This window comes from Petaurus breviceps, unplaced genomic scaffold, assembly GCF_028583685.1.
Source record: "Petaurus breviceps papuanus isolate PSGF00001 unplaced genomic scaffold, PetGlider_PUasm1.0 90743, whole genome shotgun sequence".
In the NCBI taxonomy this organism is placed as follows: Eukaryota; Metazoa; Chordata; class Mammalia; order Diprotodontia; family Petauridae; genus Petaurus; species Petaurus breviceps.
Window position 1 is genome coordinate 1,938,533 of NW_027187332.1, and position 19,217 is coordinate 1,957,749.

At 39.8% G+C, this 19,217-nt stretch overlaps 1 pseudogene; it reads right to left on the reverse strand.

Annotated features, from left to right (window-relative positions):
* Nucleotides 1–17,346: 17,346 nt before the first annotated feature.
* LOC138145712 (peroxisomal leader peptide-processing protease pseudogene) lies at nt 17,347–19,016 on the reverse strand (annotated as a pseudogene).
* Between the last annotated feature and the right edge of the window lie 201 nt (nt 19,017–19,217).

Sequence of the window (19,217 nt, forward strand, 5' to 3'; positions counted from 1 at the left end):
GAGGAACATTAGAACCAGAGAAGGAACAAGATCATAGTTAACTGAGGTGAGCATAAAGAGCCAATTGAAAGACGGGAAAATTATGTCAGAATACTATTTTCATTTGAATTCAACAGTGTTCCTCCTTAATATAACTTTATTTTATTTCTAGAAACCCAAATATCACAGTTTTACCATCAATTTATGTCACTTTTGCCATTGATATTAATTATTTGGTTTCCTTGTGTCCTCTCTTTTTTTTGGTCATTAACTCAAAGGTTACTTGGTCCATGCTACTTAAAAATAAGATTTTCATAGTATGCATTTTAAACAGCTTTTGATTGACTATCTTGCCTAACATTAACCCTTTTAAAAAGCTAATTGCTAATGTTAAGTGACAAGTAATTAGTAATGAAAAATCCTGACTCCATTAAAGGGCTACACGACCTTTCTGCATATATTTAGGTAAGCTGGAAATTGTCTTGTTTATCTGAAAGCTCAATTTAGAAATTCTACCTTCCTCAGCAATAAACTATATTTTTAGTCTATTCACCACTGTTTTACTTAGTCCTGCACATCTTATGCCACTATATTGAAATTAAATATTTACTTACAGATTCAAGTGGTGTAATCATAAGATGCACATGCAAGTTTCAAATGATCATTATGATTATTGAGATTAAAAAAAATCAAAGAACACAAATTAATGTGAAAAATATTAACTTTGATGATATATTCATTAAGGTACATAGGAATAATTCCTGTTTACAATCAGAAACATCTTGGTTAAATTGCACTGTCACCTTTGCAATTTCCTTTTTTCCATCATTCAAAATACTCCTCAGAGTAAGAACAATCTGACCCTTGATCCTGAGAGTGGGGGGAATCCCCTACAAATTTTGTGAACTTTAAAGGCAGCAATTTATTTGGAAGCACAATATGGAGAGTAAACTTATCTATTTATATGCATGAACTGATAACGTCTAATTTTCTGAATCAGATGAATAAAAGCAATCTTCTCTATTAAAGAGCCCTTATATTGTGGCTGGATCACATCATTCCAGGACTAGCTCTGTGGTCCACCAAATGAAACAACTATACTCAAATATATTCTAGAACTCTTACAAGATGCAAACAGATCAAATGCAACCGCAACTCTGCAGTGCCAAATTTGATACAATTGACTGTAGAAGCTTTTGTCTACCACAGGTTGTTTGAGAATTTGTCAAAGGACAATTGTCTCATACAATGAAGCAGTTGGAAACCTATTATAACTCAAGTGGATGGGTGATAATCAGTATCTGTAGCCACAAGGAAAACATTTTCCAAATTACTAATTGGAGACATGCAAATTAAAACAATTATATCATTCCACCTATTTATTTCCTATCAGTTTGGCAAAGGAAAATGACATATGTTGGTATCTTTATCTATCTATATCCACATATCTGACCTTTTTGCTAGGTATCAGTTATTGCTTCTGTAAGAAGTCTGCAGTTTAGTTGCTGAAATGTGTATAAAATTACTTTTGAGTAAAGATAACAAAAGTCAACTTGGGAAGAATGCATCTCTCCTTGTTGAATAGTTTAGTGGCCAAAAGGAACAGGAAAAGATCATTTTAAAAATTAAATGTGAACATTTTTGTAACTAAAATGGGATGGAATCATTTTTTTCAAACAAATGCAATTAACCATTTAAACTACTTAAGGTAATAACGTTGATATGGATACAAATGTGTCTTAAGGGTTGCTTTTTCAGTACCTTGGGAGGCCCTCCTGAGCTTGAGAGTATCTCAAGTCTCTACCATAACACTTCTCCCTTATCCAGGACCATAAAAATTCCTTGTCACCCCTCCATCCTGGGTCATAAAATTCCCCTTTTCTCTTTTATCTTGTATCATTAATCTTCCTCATGATGTCCCTAAATCTCCAACCCCTATTAGAAACTCTATAGGCTGTGCAGCTTTCTGTCTATATATATCTTATCCTTTTCTATATCAGGGCCTTTGTTTAACTCCTTGCTAAATCTCAGGTCTGCATGCTTTTACATTAATAAAGTTCCCGTTGTCTAAAGAGAAAGTCTAAGTGAATTTTTTCAAAAACCTGAACCAGCTCTCGCAACTCTGAACTCAACAATTTGATGCCAAAACATGAAAGTCAAAATATTAATTGGACTCCAGTGATATTCTCCTAGCCACTGGGATAACAGGTAGCACCCTTTCCTTTGTTCTTTTTCTCCAGACCTTTCTGCTCCTACTGTCTTCCTAGTACTGAGAACCCTGGAGTGCCCCGATACTGCCAGCAGCATCTGAAACTCCACTGATCTAGGGGAGGTCAGTTGGACTGTGGACCCTCATGGAACAGGACACCCTTGTACTGGGTTGGTCACATTTGTTTTCTCTCCTCTCTCCTGAGAGAGTGAGAAATTGCTGGGAAAGTACTAGGAGGGAAATTTGGGAAGGAGATCTTAAGGTAATGTGCCTAGTATTACATTATAACACAGCCTTGTGTGGGATGAGTTTGGAGTCTGAGTCTGAGATCAGAAAAAGTCTTCTTCCTCATGAGGAAGGACTCTGCCTGTCACTCAAATGACGTCTGCCAGGGGGATAGCAACAGGTAGAAACAAGTCCATGGTCATATAACCTTCTAACACAGAAACCCAACCTCCCAACTGGCCTTCACTCTCACTGGTGGGGAGGCTGGCCCACAACCTAAGTGATGGAATCTATCTCCGAGACAAAGGACATGGAAACATGTGGGTGTCCAATGCAAGGCCAGGAAAAGTTTTATCCTTATTTGGCATATCTTTGGCACTAGGCTCTAAGTCCCAGATTCCTGTAAGGTCAAGTGACTTCTAAACCTAGGCCTAGTGGATGCTGAAGCCACTTTAGATTTGATTTTTCAGAATGGAGAAACTTCACTGAAAGTTATCCCTCACAGCCTGACCTCCATTTAGTTTAGAAAAGTGATTTGTGAAGGGATTTCTAAACAATCTTAGTAAGAAATTTGGTCTCCAAAACTTAAAGAAAAAACTGCATGCTCTGCTTGAGTGGAGTTTTTATCCTGTGTTGTTTCCTTTCCCTTGAATCTAGGACATTGGGGGACGTGGGGAAGTGGGCCTCTGCACCTTGTTTTCTTTGCAAGTCTGTGTTCCCTGGTTTCAGGGTCTCTGTGCCCTGTGGTCTTCTGCACCTGGTATTCTATGGGGGTCCCTATGACCTGGTTTCTAGCTCTCTGTACCCTGTGTCATTAACTTAAAACTTTATATGCATTTTCTGGTTCTTTCTTTTAAAGTGCTAAGAGTATTGGGCTTTTGAAATTGAAATGTCACCAGAAGTGATTATGAATCCAGATTTGATTTGCTCAACATTGTTTAAAGTCTTCTGTGTAGCAGAATTCCTACTGAGTAAGTTCTTAAAGGCCCGGTTAACTTTGTTACTGTGATAAGATGTAAGGCCAAACACAAGCAACTTCCAGGTTTGGATTACAAGCATAGCAAACTCCATTTATTCAGTGACAGATTAAGGCAAAACATCACAGAAAATCAAAATAAAAATATGGGGTAATTTAGTCATTAATAAATTCTCAATTCAATCACAAAGTACTAAGGTCCAATTACTCCACCCCTGGAAAGTACATTCATTTAGTCAATCACAGAGTTTTCTCTCTATTCAACTGGAGATTAGTTTCCAATCACAAACAAAGTGCATTCATTTGGCAAGTCACAAAGTATAAAAGTCAAAAGTTTTCCACCCCTGGATCACAACTGAATTACAATACCATCCATCACCACCAAGCACCCTCTCAAAGGGGAAGTGGAGAGCACAAAGGCCATCTACCCCTAAGCCACAACCATTGTAGGATATCATCACAACATTCAATACACAAGGAGAGGTCTTTTATTCATCTTGGACTCGAGGCAAGTTCTCAGCAATCTCCTGGCAAGGAAGACAAAGCTTACCAGAACCACAATATGCATTACTAGTGTCCTCATCAATTCCCTCTCTGCCTGCAGAACAGTCTCAGAATCCCTGAAAACATCAGCAAGACTGTCCTTCAGGATTTCCTTTTTTTTTTTTTAAAGCAATCGGGGTTAAGTAACTTGCTCAAGGTTACACAGCCAGTTATTTCTAGGTGTGGTGCTGAGTATCTGAGCCCAGATTTGATCCCCAGATCATCCCAACAATGGAGCCGGTGCTCTTCTTTGCTGTGCTACCTGGCCACCCCTGTCCTTCAGGATTTCTGTAAACATACAAGAAAATCCTCCTTCAGGGCTTCTGAACCAACAGCAAATTTCCAGAACCACTGCAACAGCACTGCCATTTACAATCATATGAATCTGGTAAAGTAACATCAAAGTAGACAGAATAAATACTAGTACCACAGTCATGCTTCTTCCCAGTTCATTCCTCAGTTCTCATTGCTCTATCTCCAGCAGTAGCGGAAGCCTCCAGATGCGGCTCCCAGAAGTTCTTCTGGCCTCTTTCTAAATCCACTACACCAACTCCTCCCAGTTCAGGCCCCTCTCTTCACTTGAACAAGTCCATTCCACAAGTGGGATCCAAAAGCTCTGGCTTTTAACACTTAATGCAAAAAACCAAGTCAATACAAAAGGATCTTTAAATTTCATTACCATTATATAAGACTAGTTTAATTGGGCATGTTTTTGCCTTAGGGGAAAAAACAAAACAAAATTAAAAACAAAAACAAAAACAAAATTGAACTTCCTTCTCCAGGTACCTTTTGGTACTTAGGAATTTGTGATTATTGAGAATTTTGATTTTATGGCACTTTGGGATTTCTGATAAAATAAAAGAAATTTTATAACAAATTGGTTTTGATAAAATCCAGTCTTTAAGGTTTCCAGCTAATTTATTTCATGAAAATTTTGTGATTATTCCTTTTAACATCAGGATATATTGTGAGCTTTTGTTTTTTTTAAGGGAAATACTTTTTACAAAGAATGTTTTGCAAAATCTTTTTTGTGTAATTTTAAAGGCCTACTTAATTTTCATTTGCAAACTAATTTGTTGCAATAATTTGATACTGATAACAATTATATTTATATCTCCTGTGAATTTTTTAAGTTTCACTCCTAGGTTTATTGTTTCCTTGGACTGGCCTTAAATAGGTGTTTTCAGAGAAACAGTTATTGGCTTCTGCTTCAGGTATCCCAAGAAAGGACACTAGTCTTGTGACCATCAGTCTGAAAGATTCAATGTCCCAGTCTAAAATTTTAAGGGATGAGTGTAGATGTAAAAAAGTTAGAACAGCCAAAAAAAGCTTAGCAGATTCTAAGTTTTGTGATTAATCTTTAAAGGAGTTTTGAAACCCCTCCTGACAACCCTAGTCACTCTTTTCTCCCACTCCTTTCCCTTGAGTCAAAAGAGTATCTCAGTAGGACTGCAAAGTGCCCTGGAGTTGTTTTTTTTTTCCCTATTAACCCCTCTCATTCCATATCACCCTGGGGAGATAGTGAAGGGGGATGCGTCAAGGTAAAGAAGCCATCAGTTGTTAGCACTGGGTAATACAGCCTATCCTTCTATCAATAATTTTACATGATCTAGAAATGCAATTGATGCCACTTGAAGTTTGTTGTTTGTGTTATAGCTAAAACAATTTGGTATCACTTATAAAAACTGTAAGATTGATGGTTATGTTGGTAATTTATTACTGTGTGTGTGTGTGTGTGTGTGTGTGTGTGTGTATGTGTGTATTCTACGGAAAGGGGAATTCTGCCCATTTAGTGCAGCACTCAGGGATAGTCAAAAGCACAGCCCATAGCAGCTCTGTCCTATGGGTGGAAGCAACAGGGTCCCTCACCATTCTTCCTATTTTTATAAGCTTGCCAAAGAGTTTGTTTGGCTTATGGAGTTCCTAAACAGGGAACTTGGGATGCTGGCTGGATAATAACTGATTCTTACTGGAAGATGGTAGAGATATTTTTAGTGCAGGATTTATTGTGAGAGAGCTGATATCTCTCAGAAGTGAGTATTTCTCTCCGTTGCCCTCTGTGGTGAGAGAAATGCAGAAGGGAAATAAAAAGCTTTGTAGGTGATGTGTTGTTGAATCAAAATACAGGGTAATAACAGCTATCATCTGCTGGATGATAGCTGATTGGATGTCACAGAGCCCTGATAAATGAAGAGCAGACTGTAATTGTCTGCATTATTAAGGGAGAGCCACCTTAATAAGCCTTGAAATTTACTGGCTAAGGGGAATACTTAAGCAATTCAATAAAGTAACACTTTTTCAATTACCTTTTAAAAGTGATTGTGAGTTAAAAAAGCTTGTCACTGTTTAATCAGTATAAGAGTGAGAGACAATAGGATTTCTCCAGGATGAGAAAGGATGACCAGATAAGTTAGCAGGGAAATGTCTTAATGTAGTTGAGAGCCTGGAGAATAGAGCAATAGCAAGGCTCTGGACTTACTCTCTCAAAATCATATTTGCCTTAGGAGGTTGGGTACCCAAAACTCAGCTTCAGAACTCTAAGAGATTATGGGAAATATTTCTAATTTTATTAGCAAGGTATACTATTCTGATGTGTTCTCCAAAATATTATTTGCCATTTACAATAGTATCTCCTTTTGAAAACTGACTCATTCATTGTTTATCATCTAGGTACCAAGGACCAGTTAAGAACCAGCAAGATCAGCGATTAAAGCAAGAGACCAAAATACTGCAAGGTATTTGTTCTATGAAATTTATTTTGAAATTTTCTGTAGTCAATGGGAAAAGTTGTTCCTTTGCTTGTAGAAACCAGAATTTAGTGTTAATTCCTGGCTGTGTTAGGCCATGTAGATTGGTTGTCCACAAACTCTGGCATATATACCTATAACTGAATTTCTTAACCTTATGAATCTTACACGTTAGTTCTACCTCCAATGTCATTGTTTGTTCTTTGATTATGAAGAGGGACAATGATATCAAAGGATGATGCCTTGACTTCTGAGTGACTTGGATTTAAGTGAGGCAGAGTTATGCAAAATTTTTAGTCTTATTCTCTCTTCCAGATATATTGATTTTGTCCAGTGATGGGACAAAAATCAAGACAACTGGTGATGACCCAGGATGCAGTGAATGCCATTAACATCTACAGTATCTGACCAAGGTTTAAGCACTCCACAGTTCCTGCTTCAGCTGCCTTTATGGACATTGGGACAGACTGTTCTCATCTGCTCTTTCTGTCAGGGAAAGTCTTCACATGCTTGGGGTAGACATTCCCGACTCACTGATGGGTTTGCAGCCTGCAGTTTAGCCACAAACTGGTTTATGGAGTATCCCAGGGTGACTAATATCTCTAGTGTGAGGGCCTTCTGAACCCTTGTCAATGCTGACCATCTACATATGGTGTTCACTTTTCACCCAATTCTTACCTGTGGCTCCAAGAACCTATAGCATGTGCAGAAGTTACACCCTAATAAAACACCTGGGCAGACAAGCTAAACTAGGTTGAAGGTAACTGGCATGCCTCTATCTCCACAAGTATTTCACTTAGGGTCAGAAAGAATTAGCAAAGAAAGAACAGAAGTAACAGCAGGGACATGCAATCATGCCCTCATGTTGACCCACATGAGCCAAAAGAATCTACAAGCAGGAGGCCACTGTTACCACTGCTACTACTTCTCTCCATATCTAGAGATCTATAGCACTCATTGTTCAATGCCAGGAATAAAAAAAAAGCCAAGCTGTCCCTGTTGGGAGGCTTTTGTATGTATGCTCAGCAGCCAAATGAAGAGAACTCCTTTTTTTTTTTTCTCCACAGGAAAACAGAGTATACAGTCATAGATTGCCTTGGAATCCTAATTAAAGATTGCATCAGGGAAGCTGTAGGTCTGGGTTTGCTTTGGCCAGTTCTCCATTGTACAAACAGAATCAAATCTCACAGTGAAATGTTATATGTTACTTTGAAAACATGAATTTTTCATCAATGTGGTAAGTTTATATACATGTATACCCACTCTTCCTTCCCCTAAGATAGTGATTGAATTGGCAACAGAATGCCCCCCCTTTCACTGAAAGTCCATTTTTCCCCTGAAGGATTATATTCACCTTTGCTGGGTAGGTGACTGCTTGTTGTAATACTAGTTACTTTGTTCTCCAGAATATCATATTCTGACTCTTTCAATCCTTTAATGTAGAAGCTTCTAAGTCTTGTGTTATCTTGACTGTGCCTCTACAATCCAATTGTTTCCTTCTAGCTGCTTACTATATTTTTTCCTTGACCTGGGAGTTTTCATTTTGGTATCTCTTTTAGGGGGTGATTGGTGGATTTTTTCCATTTCTATTTTACCCTTTGGTTCTAGAATAGCAGGGAAGTTTTCCTTGATAATTTATTGAAAGATGATTTTTAAGCTATTTTTTTCATCATGGCTTTCACGTAGACCAATAATTTTCAAATTATCTCTCCATGAATTATTTTCCAGGTCAGATGTTTTTCCAATAGGATAGTTTACATTATCTTCTATTTTTTAATTCTTTTGGTTTTTGTTTTTTATTATTTCTCATGAAGTCATTAACTTCCATTTGCTCCATTTTAATTTTTATGGAGTTATTTTCTTCAGTGAACTTTTGGACTTCCTTTTCCTTTTGGCCAATTCTTCTCTTCATGGCATTCTTCTGTTTATAGTTTTTTTTTTTTTGGACCTCTTTTGCCATTTGGCTTAGTCTGTTTTTTTTTTTAAGGCATTATTTTCTTCAGTATCTTTTGTGCGTGCGTCTCCTTTACTCTTCTCTTGATTTTCTTGCATCACTATCATTTCTCTTTCCAATTTTTCTTCTCCCTCTTTTACTTGATTTAAAAAATCCAGTTTTGAGTTTTTCCATGTCTGAGAACAGTTCTTATTTTTCTTGGAGGCTTTGGATGTTGGAGCTTTGACTTTGTTGTCTTTCTTTGAGTGCATATTTTTATCTTCCCTGTCACCATTATAATTTTATAATAATATAATATTGTAATTATGATATCATATGTAATTTTAAATATTATATTTATTGTTATATCAAATCACATTATATTATATAAAGATAATATAGTAACATAAAAAATATAAAAATAATAATGTTATATAATCAGAGATTTTTTCCCCATTGTTTGCTAATTTTCCCAGTCTATTATTTTACTTTAAATTGTTTGTAAAAGTATGGCTCTGTTTCCAGGGTGGAGGCTGCACTGTCCCAAACTTTAGGAGTTTTGTGTGACTGTTTTCAGAGATATTTCTAGGGAATTGTAAGTTTTCAGTTCTTCCAAGGTGGTATGATCTAAGGATTGGTGTTTGCTACTCTCCTGGCCTGTTCCCTGGTCTGTGAGTGACCACATGCACTCTTTTCTGCCTTTGAACTGTGAGGAGGGTTCTCCTTCCCTGCTGTTGCAAGATCTAATATGCTAGTGCTCCTACTCACCATGGGACTGCCAGCCAGGACTGTGACCCAGATCTGAATATGGATAAAGCAATAGAATCCTGTCTCAGTGCTAACAAAAAGACCTCTATAATCTCCTTCTGACCTGTTGTTTAACCCTCTTTCTGTCTGTGGGCTGACATCTCCAGAAGAACCTGTTATTGCTGCTGATTCAGTGTTTCCCAAAGCTTGCTCCTGATTTGCTGTGGCTAGCGCTGCACTCCATTCTTGCCCTGGTGCAAGAATCCCTTCTTGTTAACCTTCTACGTTGTCTTTGGCATCTGTTGGCTAGGAGTCTGGAAACCACCACTGCTGCTAACAATTAAGTCACCCTCAGGCTTGCTTTGGCTTTGTTGGGGCCCAGTCTATAATGGTGCAGCCTTCTGGACTGAGCTCCTCTCTCACTCTAGAGCAACAGACCTTTCCTGATGACCTTCCAAATTGTCTTGGTCTGGAAAATTATTTTGCTCTTTTTGTGGGTTCTGCTGCTCTAGAATTTCCTTAGAGTCATTGTTAAATGTATTTGGAGGGCTTTGAAGGAGAATTCGCAGGAATCCCTGCCTCTATTCCAACATTTTGGCTCAACTTCCTTGAAGGTAACTTTTTTGGATAACTTTTGAATTTCAATATTGATATTAATTAATATTTGATTTTAATAGATGGGAAGCTAGGTGCCAAGGTGAATAGAGTCCTGGACCTGAAATCAGAAAGAACAATTTTCCTGAATTCAAATCTGGCCTCACTTAACTAGCTGTGTGACACTGGGAAAGTCACTTAATTCTGTGTGCCTCAGTTCCTCATCTTTAAAATGAGCTGGGGAAGGAAATGGCAAATGGCTCCATATCTTTGCCAAGAAAACTCTAAATGAAGTCGCAAAGAGTCAGGCACAACTGAAAAATAACTGAACAATAGCAAATTGAGCAATAGATCAGGGAGTTGTATCTCAACAAAGTATTTTTTTTCTTTTGCCACAATCCTGGAAAAAATTGAGTGGAGTATAACAGGAAGAAACACTCTATGGATGGTTACATTCCTCGTATTATTCATTTTGCAGATTGCATTGCACTAATATATATATATATATATATACACACACACATACATACATATGCATTTATATACATACATGTGTGTGTGTGTGTGTGTGTGTGTGTGTATATATATTTTTTTTCTTTTTGGAGGGGGGGAGGTAGGGAAATTGGGGTTAAGTGATTTACCCAAGGTCACATGGATAGTTTTTGTGTTAAGTGTCTGAGACCACATTTGAACTCAGGTCTTTCTGAGTCCAGGGCCAGTGCTCTATTTTCTGCGCCACCCTGTACTTGTTTTTTACAGGCTTTGCAATGTTGTAGAGCCTCATAAGTGAGAATTAAAATAATTCAGCAGACTATCAATGAATACAACCTGAGTCCCAAACTCCATTAGTATTGCACCTATGTAAATAGCAAGGTAGATTTGGCAAAACAAGGAGAAAAGAAAATGCCAGTCTCTTTTAGTCTCCTCAGTACCTTTGGATTTTTCAGTCTCCTTGGGCTTCGGGCATTTCTGGCACTTCTGTCTTCCAGGTTTAAGAGAAAAGATAAAAGATGCCCAACTTCTGGTGGATGATGGAAAAGACTGAAAAGCCAACATGAGAGAGCTGGCAGTCTTTTTTCCTGTCCCTATGCCCAGCTTGTTACATTAGAAAAATAAGAAAACTTCTTGTTGTTGTTGATATATTAGACATCTTTTCTTGATTGGAGTTACCTTACTCCGAATAGGACAGTTCCTTTACTCTGTATTATCTAGTAAATATTCTCCTATATACACTTTCTCCAGTTTATGTTTTGTCATTAACTTGGATAAATGGTTTTTTTTCTGTTTATTCTGCATGTTCATTGTAGAATTGGATTTGGGTGGGTAAAGTCTTAGATATAAAGTTTGCATCTCCTTTCCCCATTGAAGTAAAAGACAACAAATTTCATTTGAATCTGAAAAATACATCATTTAAACAAACAACATTCAAGGTGGCAGAGAGATATAATCTTATCCTAGTATCCCTTTCTCAGAGGAGAGCAGAATTGCCAACTTTCTGATCCCAGCCTTCTACTTAGGCTTATCCCATTAAATAAAGTTTCTAAAGAAGCACATGGTGACAGAGTAGTCTGCAATGCATTAGCTATAAAGAATTATGCATGAAAAATATGTCAGAAGATATCAAGTGATATGTGGGATTAGGAAAAGATATGGAACAGTTACATAGTCATTCTGTATTAAGAGTGAGAGATTACCAAATGAGAACACAGGCTTCATTGGCATCCATATAATTTCAAGGGATATAAACAAGGAAGGTCCTCAAGAGGTGGAGGATTTGGGAAAGCCATATATTAGAATAAACCAGAATAAATAACTGAATAAACTGAAATCTATTATAACAAATGCCCACATTCAAGAAATCCTAAATCCCTAGAAGTATTGAAGAATGATCATTTTCAATGTTTGGATGAGGTTTCCGTTTATCCTGTATTAAGCAACCATTGACATAATAGTATGAAATTTTTTTATTGTATTAATATGCTAAGTTAATTATTTTCCTTTCCTCATTCATATAAGAAATAGGTTACATATGGATTCACAAAAGAATACTGTCTAGTAACTAAAGTAGTTCCTTTCAGCTTTCCAAATTATTTTCACAGTTTATGTGCTTTCCATATATTTACTGATATTTCTTCCAGCAATAAAATCCTGTTTTCTTTTTCACTGATTACATCTTTTTTACCTTTATTTCTCACATATAAGGAAAATAAAGACAATTTGGTCATGGTTTCATGATAATCATTGCATAGAATTCTAAAAAAGGATGATTTCTTCCTTTAGCACATTATATTCACTATAAATCATAAATCTGGTCCCATATCCTCTATTTTTAACATATAGAAATAAATTGACACACTTAGGTAATATTTGTGTTCATTATATCCACACAGCTAAGTGTGGACACCCTCAAGACAGAATAGTGAACATCTTTGCAGAGGTTATATATTCATTCGAAAGTGTAAGTTGGAATCATAATCTCTTATCCTTTTCTCTGTTTTTACTCTTCAATGATGTCAAAGTATCCCAGTATAAAATATCTAATTATGAATTATTATCATGTTGGTTAGAATCATTGGTCTCAATTGTCAATCAATACCACAGGATTGTCTTTCACCAGTGGACAAATCTGGCAAAATAACATCAAAACAGACAGACAAAGTACCAGCAAAACAGCCATGTCTCCTCAGTCCTTGGCAGCTCCGGGGGCAGGTCTCAAAAGTCCAGGGCAATTCAAAGTGGCCCTCAGCAATCCTCTAAGTCTCTCTCTGCCTCCACAAGTGTGCTGCTTCCAAAAAGTTCTTCTGCCTCTCTCTCCTGTCTCTCCAAATCTACATCACCAGCTCCTCCCAGTTCAGGACTCTCTTTTCAAGTCAGCAAGTCCATCCAACAGGTGGGATTAACAAGCTCTGGGTTTAAACACAATCAATTTGAAAACCAAGCCAATACAGGGGAATATTTATATTCCATTACTATCACAGGTACTCTGAGAGTCTATATTTAAAACAAAAATAAAAGGAACCTTGAGAATGACGGAAAGCTGGGACAAAGAATATATTTCCTCTCCTCCACTTCTATAACGGGAAGTCCCTGGATGTTTCCCAGATTGGACTGAAAAATCAGAAAAATAAAATATACTTCCCACACTTTAAATTTGAGAATACCAAATGTAAAACCTCTTACAAAAATAAAGTGAACATCTTGTACCTTGGGCTACTCTGTTACAATTCTACTTTCAGAGGATCCCATGGTACACTTACCTTGAAATAGGCTGCTTTCAGTTGTTAATATTTAAAAGGAAACTCTCCTTGTAGCCAAGTGTTGATAGAAGAATATCCAGTGAATAGAATTTTATTAGTTGAAAAATAAGTAATATATTTTAAATTAGTTGCCTCTTTTATATATTTTGTCCAACTGTAATGTAATGCCAAGCAAAGGCAACTTCCCAAGGTTCAAAGTACAAGCATAGGTGCTCTCCATTTTATTCAGTGACAAATTAAGAACAGAGAATTTCAAAATATGACATCATTCAAAATACAGCGTTTACTAAGTGTGATTAAATAATCTCCAAGTACTACCCCACCCCAGGACCTTCCATTCATTCAATCAATTACAAAGTCCCTGTTCTAAATACTACTCCACCTCTAAGCTGTACCTTCATTTAGTCCATCACAAAGCCCCTCTTCTCAAATGGAGATTACTTTCCAATCATAAGTAAAGTACATTCACTTGTTCAATCAGAACACAAAAAGGTCAAAAGTTCTCCACCCCTGGATCACAATTGATTCTACCCCAGAGTTACAACAAGTTTAAGCACAGCACTTAATACCCGAATGGAGGTCTTTATTTCATCTTGACACTAGGTAAGTTCTCAGCAATCTTTGTTCCTGGGGAGACAAAGCTTAGCAAGGCCACAAGATACATTGCCAGCCTCTTCATTAATTCATCCTTTGTCTGCAGAACAGTCCTAGGACCCCTGAAAACATTAGCAAAACCGTCTCCCAGTATTTCTGTAAACATACAACAACAAAATCCTTCTTCAGGGCTTCGGAACCAACAGCAAGGTTCCAAGAATTCTGCAACAACAGCACTGTCCTTCACCAGTGGACAGTAATCACTCTCTGTCTGCAGAACAGTCTCAGTAGCTCTGAACCAACAGAAAGGTTCCCAGACTCCTGCAACAACAGCACTGTCCTTCACTAGTGGACAAATCTGGCAAAACAGCATCAAAACAGACAGACAAACTACCAGCATAACAGCCATGTCTCCTCTGTCCTTGGCAGCTCTGGGTGGCAGGTCTCAAAAGTACTGGGCAATTCAAAGTGGCCCTCAGCAATCCACTCAGTCTCTCTCTTCCTCCAAAGGTGCTGCTTCCAAAAATTCTTCTGCCTCTCTCTTGTGTCTCTACAAATGTACATCAGCAGCTCCTCCCAGTTCAGCACTCTCTTTTTACATCAACAAGTCTATCCCATGAGCGGGATTAACAAGCTCTGGGTTTTAACACAATCAAACCAAAAACCAAGCCAATACAGGGGAATCTTTAAATGCCATTACTATTACACCAACACAGATTTCTTTCCTCAAATTCTTAATGAAATCTATCATATTTCTTTGAAATGAATGGAGTTGGAATGGTGTTTTTTAATAACATTTTTAAACTTAGTTAATATTTTATTTGGAACTGAAACATCATCCCTCCAAAGTCTAACACTAAAGAGACTTTTATACTAAATACAATCTTCTCTGCTGGCTTATTATTCTAAGTGATCCTTGAGAAATTTTGTTTTTCCCTTGATTTCTATCTGATCGTTGTATTTTAAGTGTTTTTGTTTGTTTGGTTGGTTTGGGGCAGTGGAGGTGGCAGCAACTGCTTCTGGAGCTCCAGGTCCTTGGAATGAGGGTGGACCAAGTGGTTGATCAGAGGGCAAATGCAGGAATCTTTTTCCTGGTGCAGAAGCAGGATTCTCTTACTTTGCCCTGCTTGGATGTGGGTCCCAGTCTTGAGTGGCAGTCCTGGGTTGAGGAGGAGCCCTGGCAAGGCAGAGTTTGGAACAGCTCTGGTGAGCTCATCCTCCTCACAGTTCTGAGGCAGATGCCTACAAGAAGCTTTGACAACAGCTGCATAAAACCACAGAAATTTGGGATGCAAAAATCTCCACTCCGAAAGCAGAGTTCCACTGTGGCAAAGAACTTTATTTTAAGGGTTTGTTTAAGTATTTTATTTCCTCTTTTGTTAATCTGGGCAGTTCGTATTTTTGTAAATATTCATCAATTTCATTTCGTTAAGATTCGCAAATTTATTGGCATACACTTGGGCAAAATAGCTCCTAACTATTGTTTTCATTTCCTCTTCATTGGTGGTAACTTCACCCCTTTCATTTTTAATTCTGGTAGTTTGGTTTTCCTTTTTTTTCATCTAATTAACTAAAATTATATGTATTTTTTCATAAATCCATCTCTTATTTTTATTTAGTAGTTCAATAGTTTTCTTAATTTTCAGTTTTATTAATCTCTCCTTTGAATTTTATAATTTCTAATATGATATTTAATTGGAGATTTTTAGTTTGTTCTTTTTCTAGCTTTTTTAGTTCCATGTCCAATTCATTAATCTCCTCTTTCTCTATTTTATTCATGTAATCATTTAGAGATATAAAGCCTCCCCTGGAGAACCATTTTGGCTGCATCCTCTGTTTTTGTGTTGTCTCATTATTATCATTCTCTTAGATGTTGCTATTTATTGTTTCTATAATTTGTTGTTTGATCCATTTTTTCTTTTGGATTAGATTATTTAGTTTCCAATTAGTTTTTCCTCATCTTTCTATGGCCTTCATTACATGTAAGTTTTATGGAATCTTGATTTGAAAAGGGTGCATTTAACATTTCTGCCTTATTGCATTGGATTGTGAGGTTTTTATGTCTCCATTTTTGTGTAGGTGCAAAAAAATTTTGTGTAGATACAAAAAAAATGTATCTTCCTTTCTTTCCCCACTTAATTTTCTCAAGAGGTCTACTATATTTAACTTTTCTAAAATTCTATTCACCTCTTTAACTTTTTTCTTGTTTAGTCTGTGTTTAGATTTATCTAGTTGTTAGATGGGTAGGTCGAAGTCCCTCACCAGTATAGTCATTAACTTCTTTTCTAAGAATTTGGATGCTATACCACTTGATGTATATGTGTTTAGTTTTTATATTAGTCATTGTCTATGCTACTTTTTATCAGGATAGATTTTTCTTCCTGATCTCTTTTAATTACCTTTATTTTTCCTTTTGCTTTGTCTGAGATCAGGATTACTACTCATGTTTTATTTTTTTTACTTTAGCTGAAGCATAATACATCCTGCATGTATACATGTATATATACAATACAATCCATAACACATAGTACATCCTGCTTCAGCCTTTTACCTTTCTTTTGTGTGTATTCTGTTCAAATGATTTTTTTGTAAACAAAGTATTACAGGATTATGTTTTTAATTCACTCTGCTATCTGCTTCCATTTAATGGGAGAGTTCATCCCATTCATATTCACAGTTATGATTACTATCTGTTTCTTTTTCTCCATCCTATTATCCCCCTCCTACCATTTATGCTTTTATATTTCTTTTCTTCTTTTCTGTCCTCACTGGAGTTTTGCTTTCTACCACTGCCTCCCTAAATCTGTCCTCCTTTTTATCCCCCCCCCCCCTTCATTTTCATTCTCCTTTCCCCTCCTACTTCCTGTGAGGTCAATTAGATTTCTGTACCTAAAAGATTACTTATTCCCCTCTCTCTTTTTCCTTCTACTGTAATAGGTCTTTGTGCAATTTCATGTGATGTAATTTACCCCTTTCTGCCTCCTTCTTTCCCCTTCTCCCAATGCAATCCCTTTTAACCACTTGATTAGATTTATCATCTCATCAAAGCCACCTTGTACTCATGCCCTTTGTGTGTGTATACCCTTTCTAAATGTCATAATAAATACACAGTTCTCAAGAGTTATAAGTATCACCATCCCTTGTGGGGATGTAAACAGTTTGCCCTTATTGAATAATGTGTGTGGTATTTTTCTTTTTTTTTACATTTCCTGTTTGCCTTTCTATGCCTCTCTTGAGTCTTGTATTTGAAGATCAAATTTTCTGTTGAGCTCTGGTGTTTTGTTTTTTTTTAATTCTTATTTTCCTCCTGACTGAGCTCACCACCAGCACCACCAGCACCAGCACCACCAGCACCACCACCACCCTAAAGGGCCATCTTCAGGAAACCCCCTGTGAATTCCCCAGAACTCCTCAGGCTCAGACTGGATGACCACTTGTTGGGAATGCTGGGAAGGGGTCAAACAAGATGGCTCCTGAGGCCGAGCAGACTACAGGGGGACCCCCAGCCCCTGAGGGCAGAAGCAGCCATGTGGGTGGCATCCCTAGCTGATACCTGCTTGTGTCCCCTGCATCAGGCTTTGGCCCCAGGGATTAACGAACCCACAGGAGCCTGGCAGTGCCCTCTGTACGGCAGAGCTTGCTCCAGGGGGCTTGGCCAGGACCCTCTGCGGCCACACCACTCTAACCTGCTCGCCTGGCCGGTCCACCTTCCTGAGGCAGTGAAGGTCCCCAGTCCTCTTGTACTGATCCAGGGCCAACTCTAGCACAGTGATGGGGATGCTGAAGTTCAGGGGAGGGTAGCTGGCCCCTCTGCTATTGTTCCTAATGTTGCTGGTGACAATTCCTAGGAGTTCCCCGAAGCGAGCCGGTGAAGAGAGGCCCCCGCTGCAGCCCCCATGCATGGCACATATTGCCTGCAGGTTCACCGGTGATTAACCCTCCTCCACCACAGTGGACAGGTTCCCAGAGGTCAGTGAGGGACCGCAGGTCCAGCCAAAGGCCCCAAAGCTGACCACCTGCACATCCTCACCTTCATTAAAGTGGCTGGCCAGGACATTAAATGGGATGCCTTTGAGGTTTTCCTCCAGTTTCACCACCACCACATCATAGGGAGATGTATTCTGGGTAGCAAACACCACTTTCCCCCAGACTGGAGAACTCTTGGGGGCTGCAGGCCGAACCAGGACCCTCTTGGCCTCCTGGTGGGCCACGTGTCGGCCGGTGAGCTTGAGGCGCGGGGGCAGCACCACTCCGGAGCCCCACACTGACCCACACTCAATCAGGACGGCCGCCAGGCACACAGCCCCGAGCTCCAGGAGCGGGACAGCGACCTCGCCGCCTTTGATGCGCAGGGGTTGCGGCCAGCAGGCCGGCGTCGGTAGGGCGGCCCAGCCGGCCAAGTGCATGGGCCACAGCTCGGAGAAGCGCGTTGGTGGCACAGCAGGCCCAGGCCCACCCACTCGCGGGCCCGCCAGCGGAGCGGCACCTCCACAAGCGCCATGAGCGCGCCCTCAGTGCCGGGCAGGCTGAGTGCATCGGTGAGCAGCAGCGGGCCGGCCGCTTGGGTTTTTGAGGAAGATGTCCGGGCAGAAGACACCAAACGGGAAGCCGCAGGGGAGCAGCGGCGGGGGCTGGGGCAACGAGGCGCCTGTCCCAGCTGCACCCCACCCCAACGGCCCGCTGCGCCCCCCCACCGGCGCCTCGGCCCAGCCCTCCACGCTCAGAAGCTCGAACCAGCCGAGTGCTGCCAGCCCTGGCCCCTTCTCTTCCTCCTCCTCGCCCTCGGAGGGCTTGGGGCCGCCGCCCGCGAAGCGCCACTGCTCGGCAGCCTCACCGCCAAAGAGGCGCGCGAAGCTCGGGCAGCAGACAGGTAGCAGAAGGCGGGCCGGCGCGCGGCGGGGTGCTGCAGGGCGGCGAGTACAACGCGCCCCGAGGCCCGAGGTCGGGTCCCCACTGCACGTGCAGCCGCAGCTGTCGGCGCCCGAAAAGGGCCCTCCCAGCCCCGGCTACAGCGCTACTGCGCCTGCTCCCAGGAAAGGCGCCACGAAGCCGCAGTGGCATAGCACCAGCCCCATGCCCCGGCTCAGCAGCACCCTGCTGCAGCTCCTCGGGCCCTAGGCCTTAGCCTGCCCCACACTGTAGGCACTCAACACGCAGCCCTCCTGCTCACCTGCCTTCCGGCCCGTTGCGCTGCGAATTCTGGTCTTTTCATCAGGGAGGTTTGGAACTCTCCAATTTAATTGAATATCCTTATCCTTCCCTGAAAGATTATGCTCTGTTTTGCTAAATCATTGAACCTTGGCTAAAATCCAAGCTCCTTCACACTGTGTTGGATAAGGAGACCCTAAGCCAAACTGACTACTCAGAGACCACTTAAAGTGAAGGTAGAAAGATTTATTAGAATTTCGGAGAA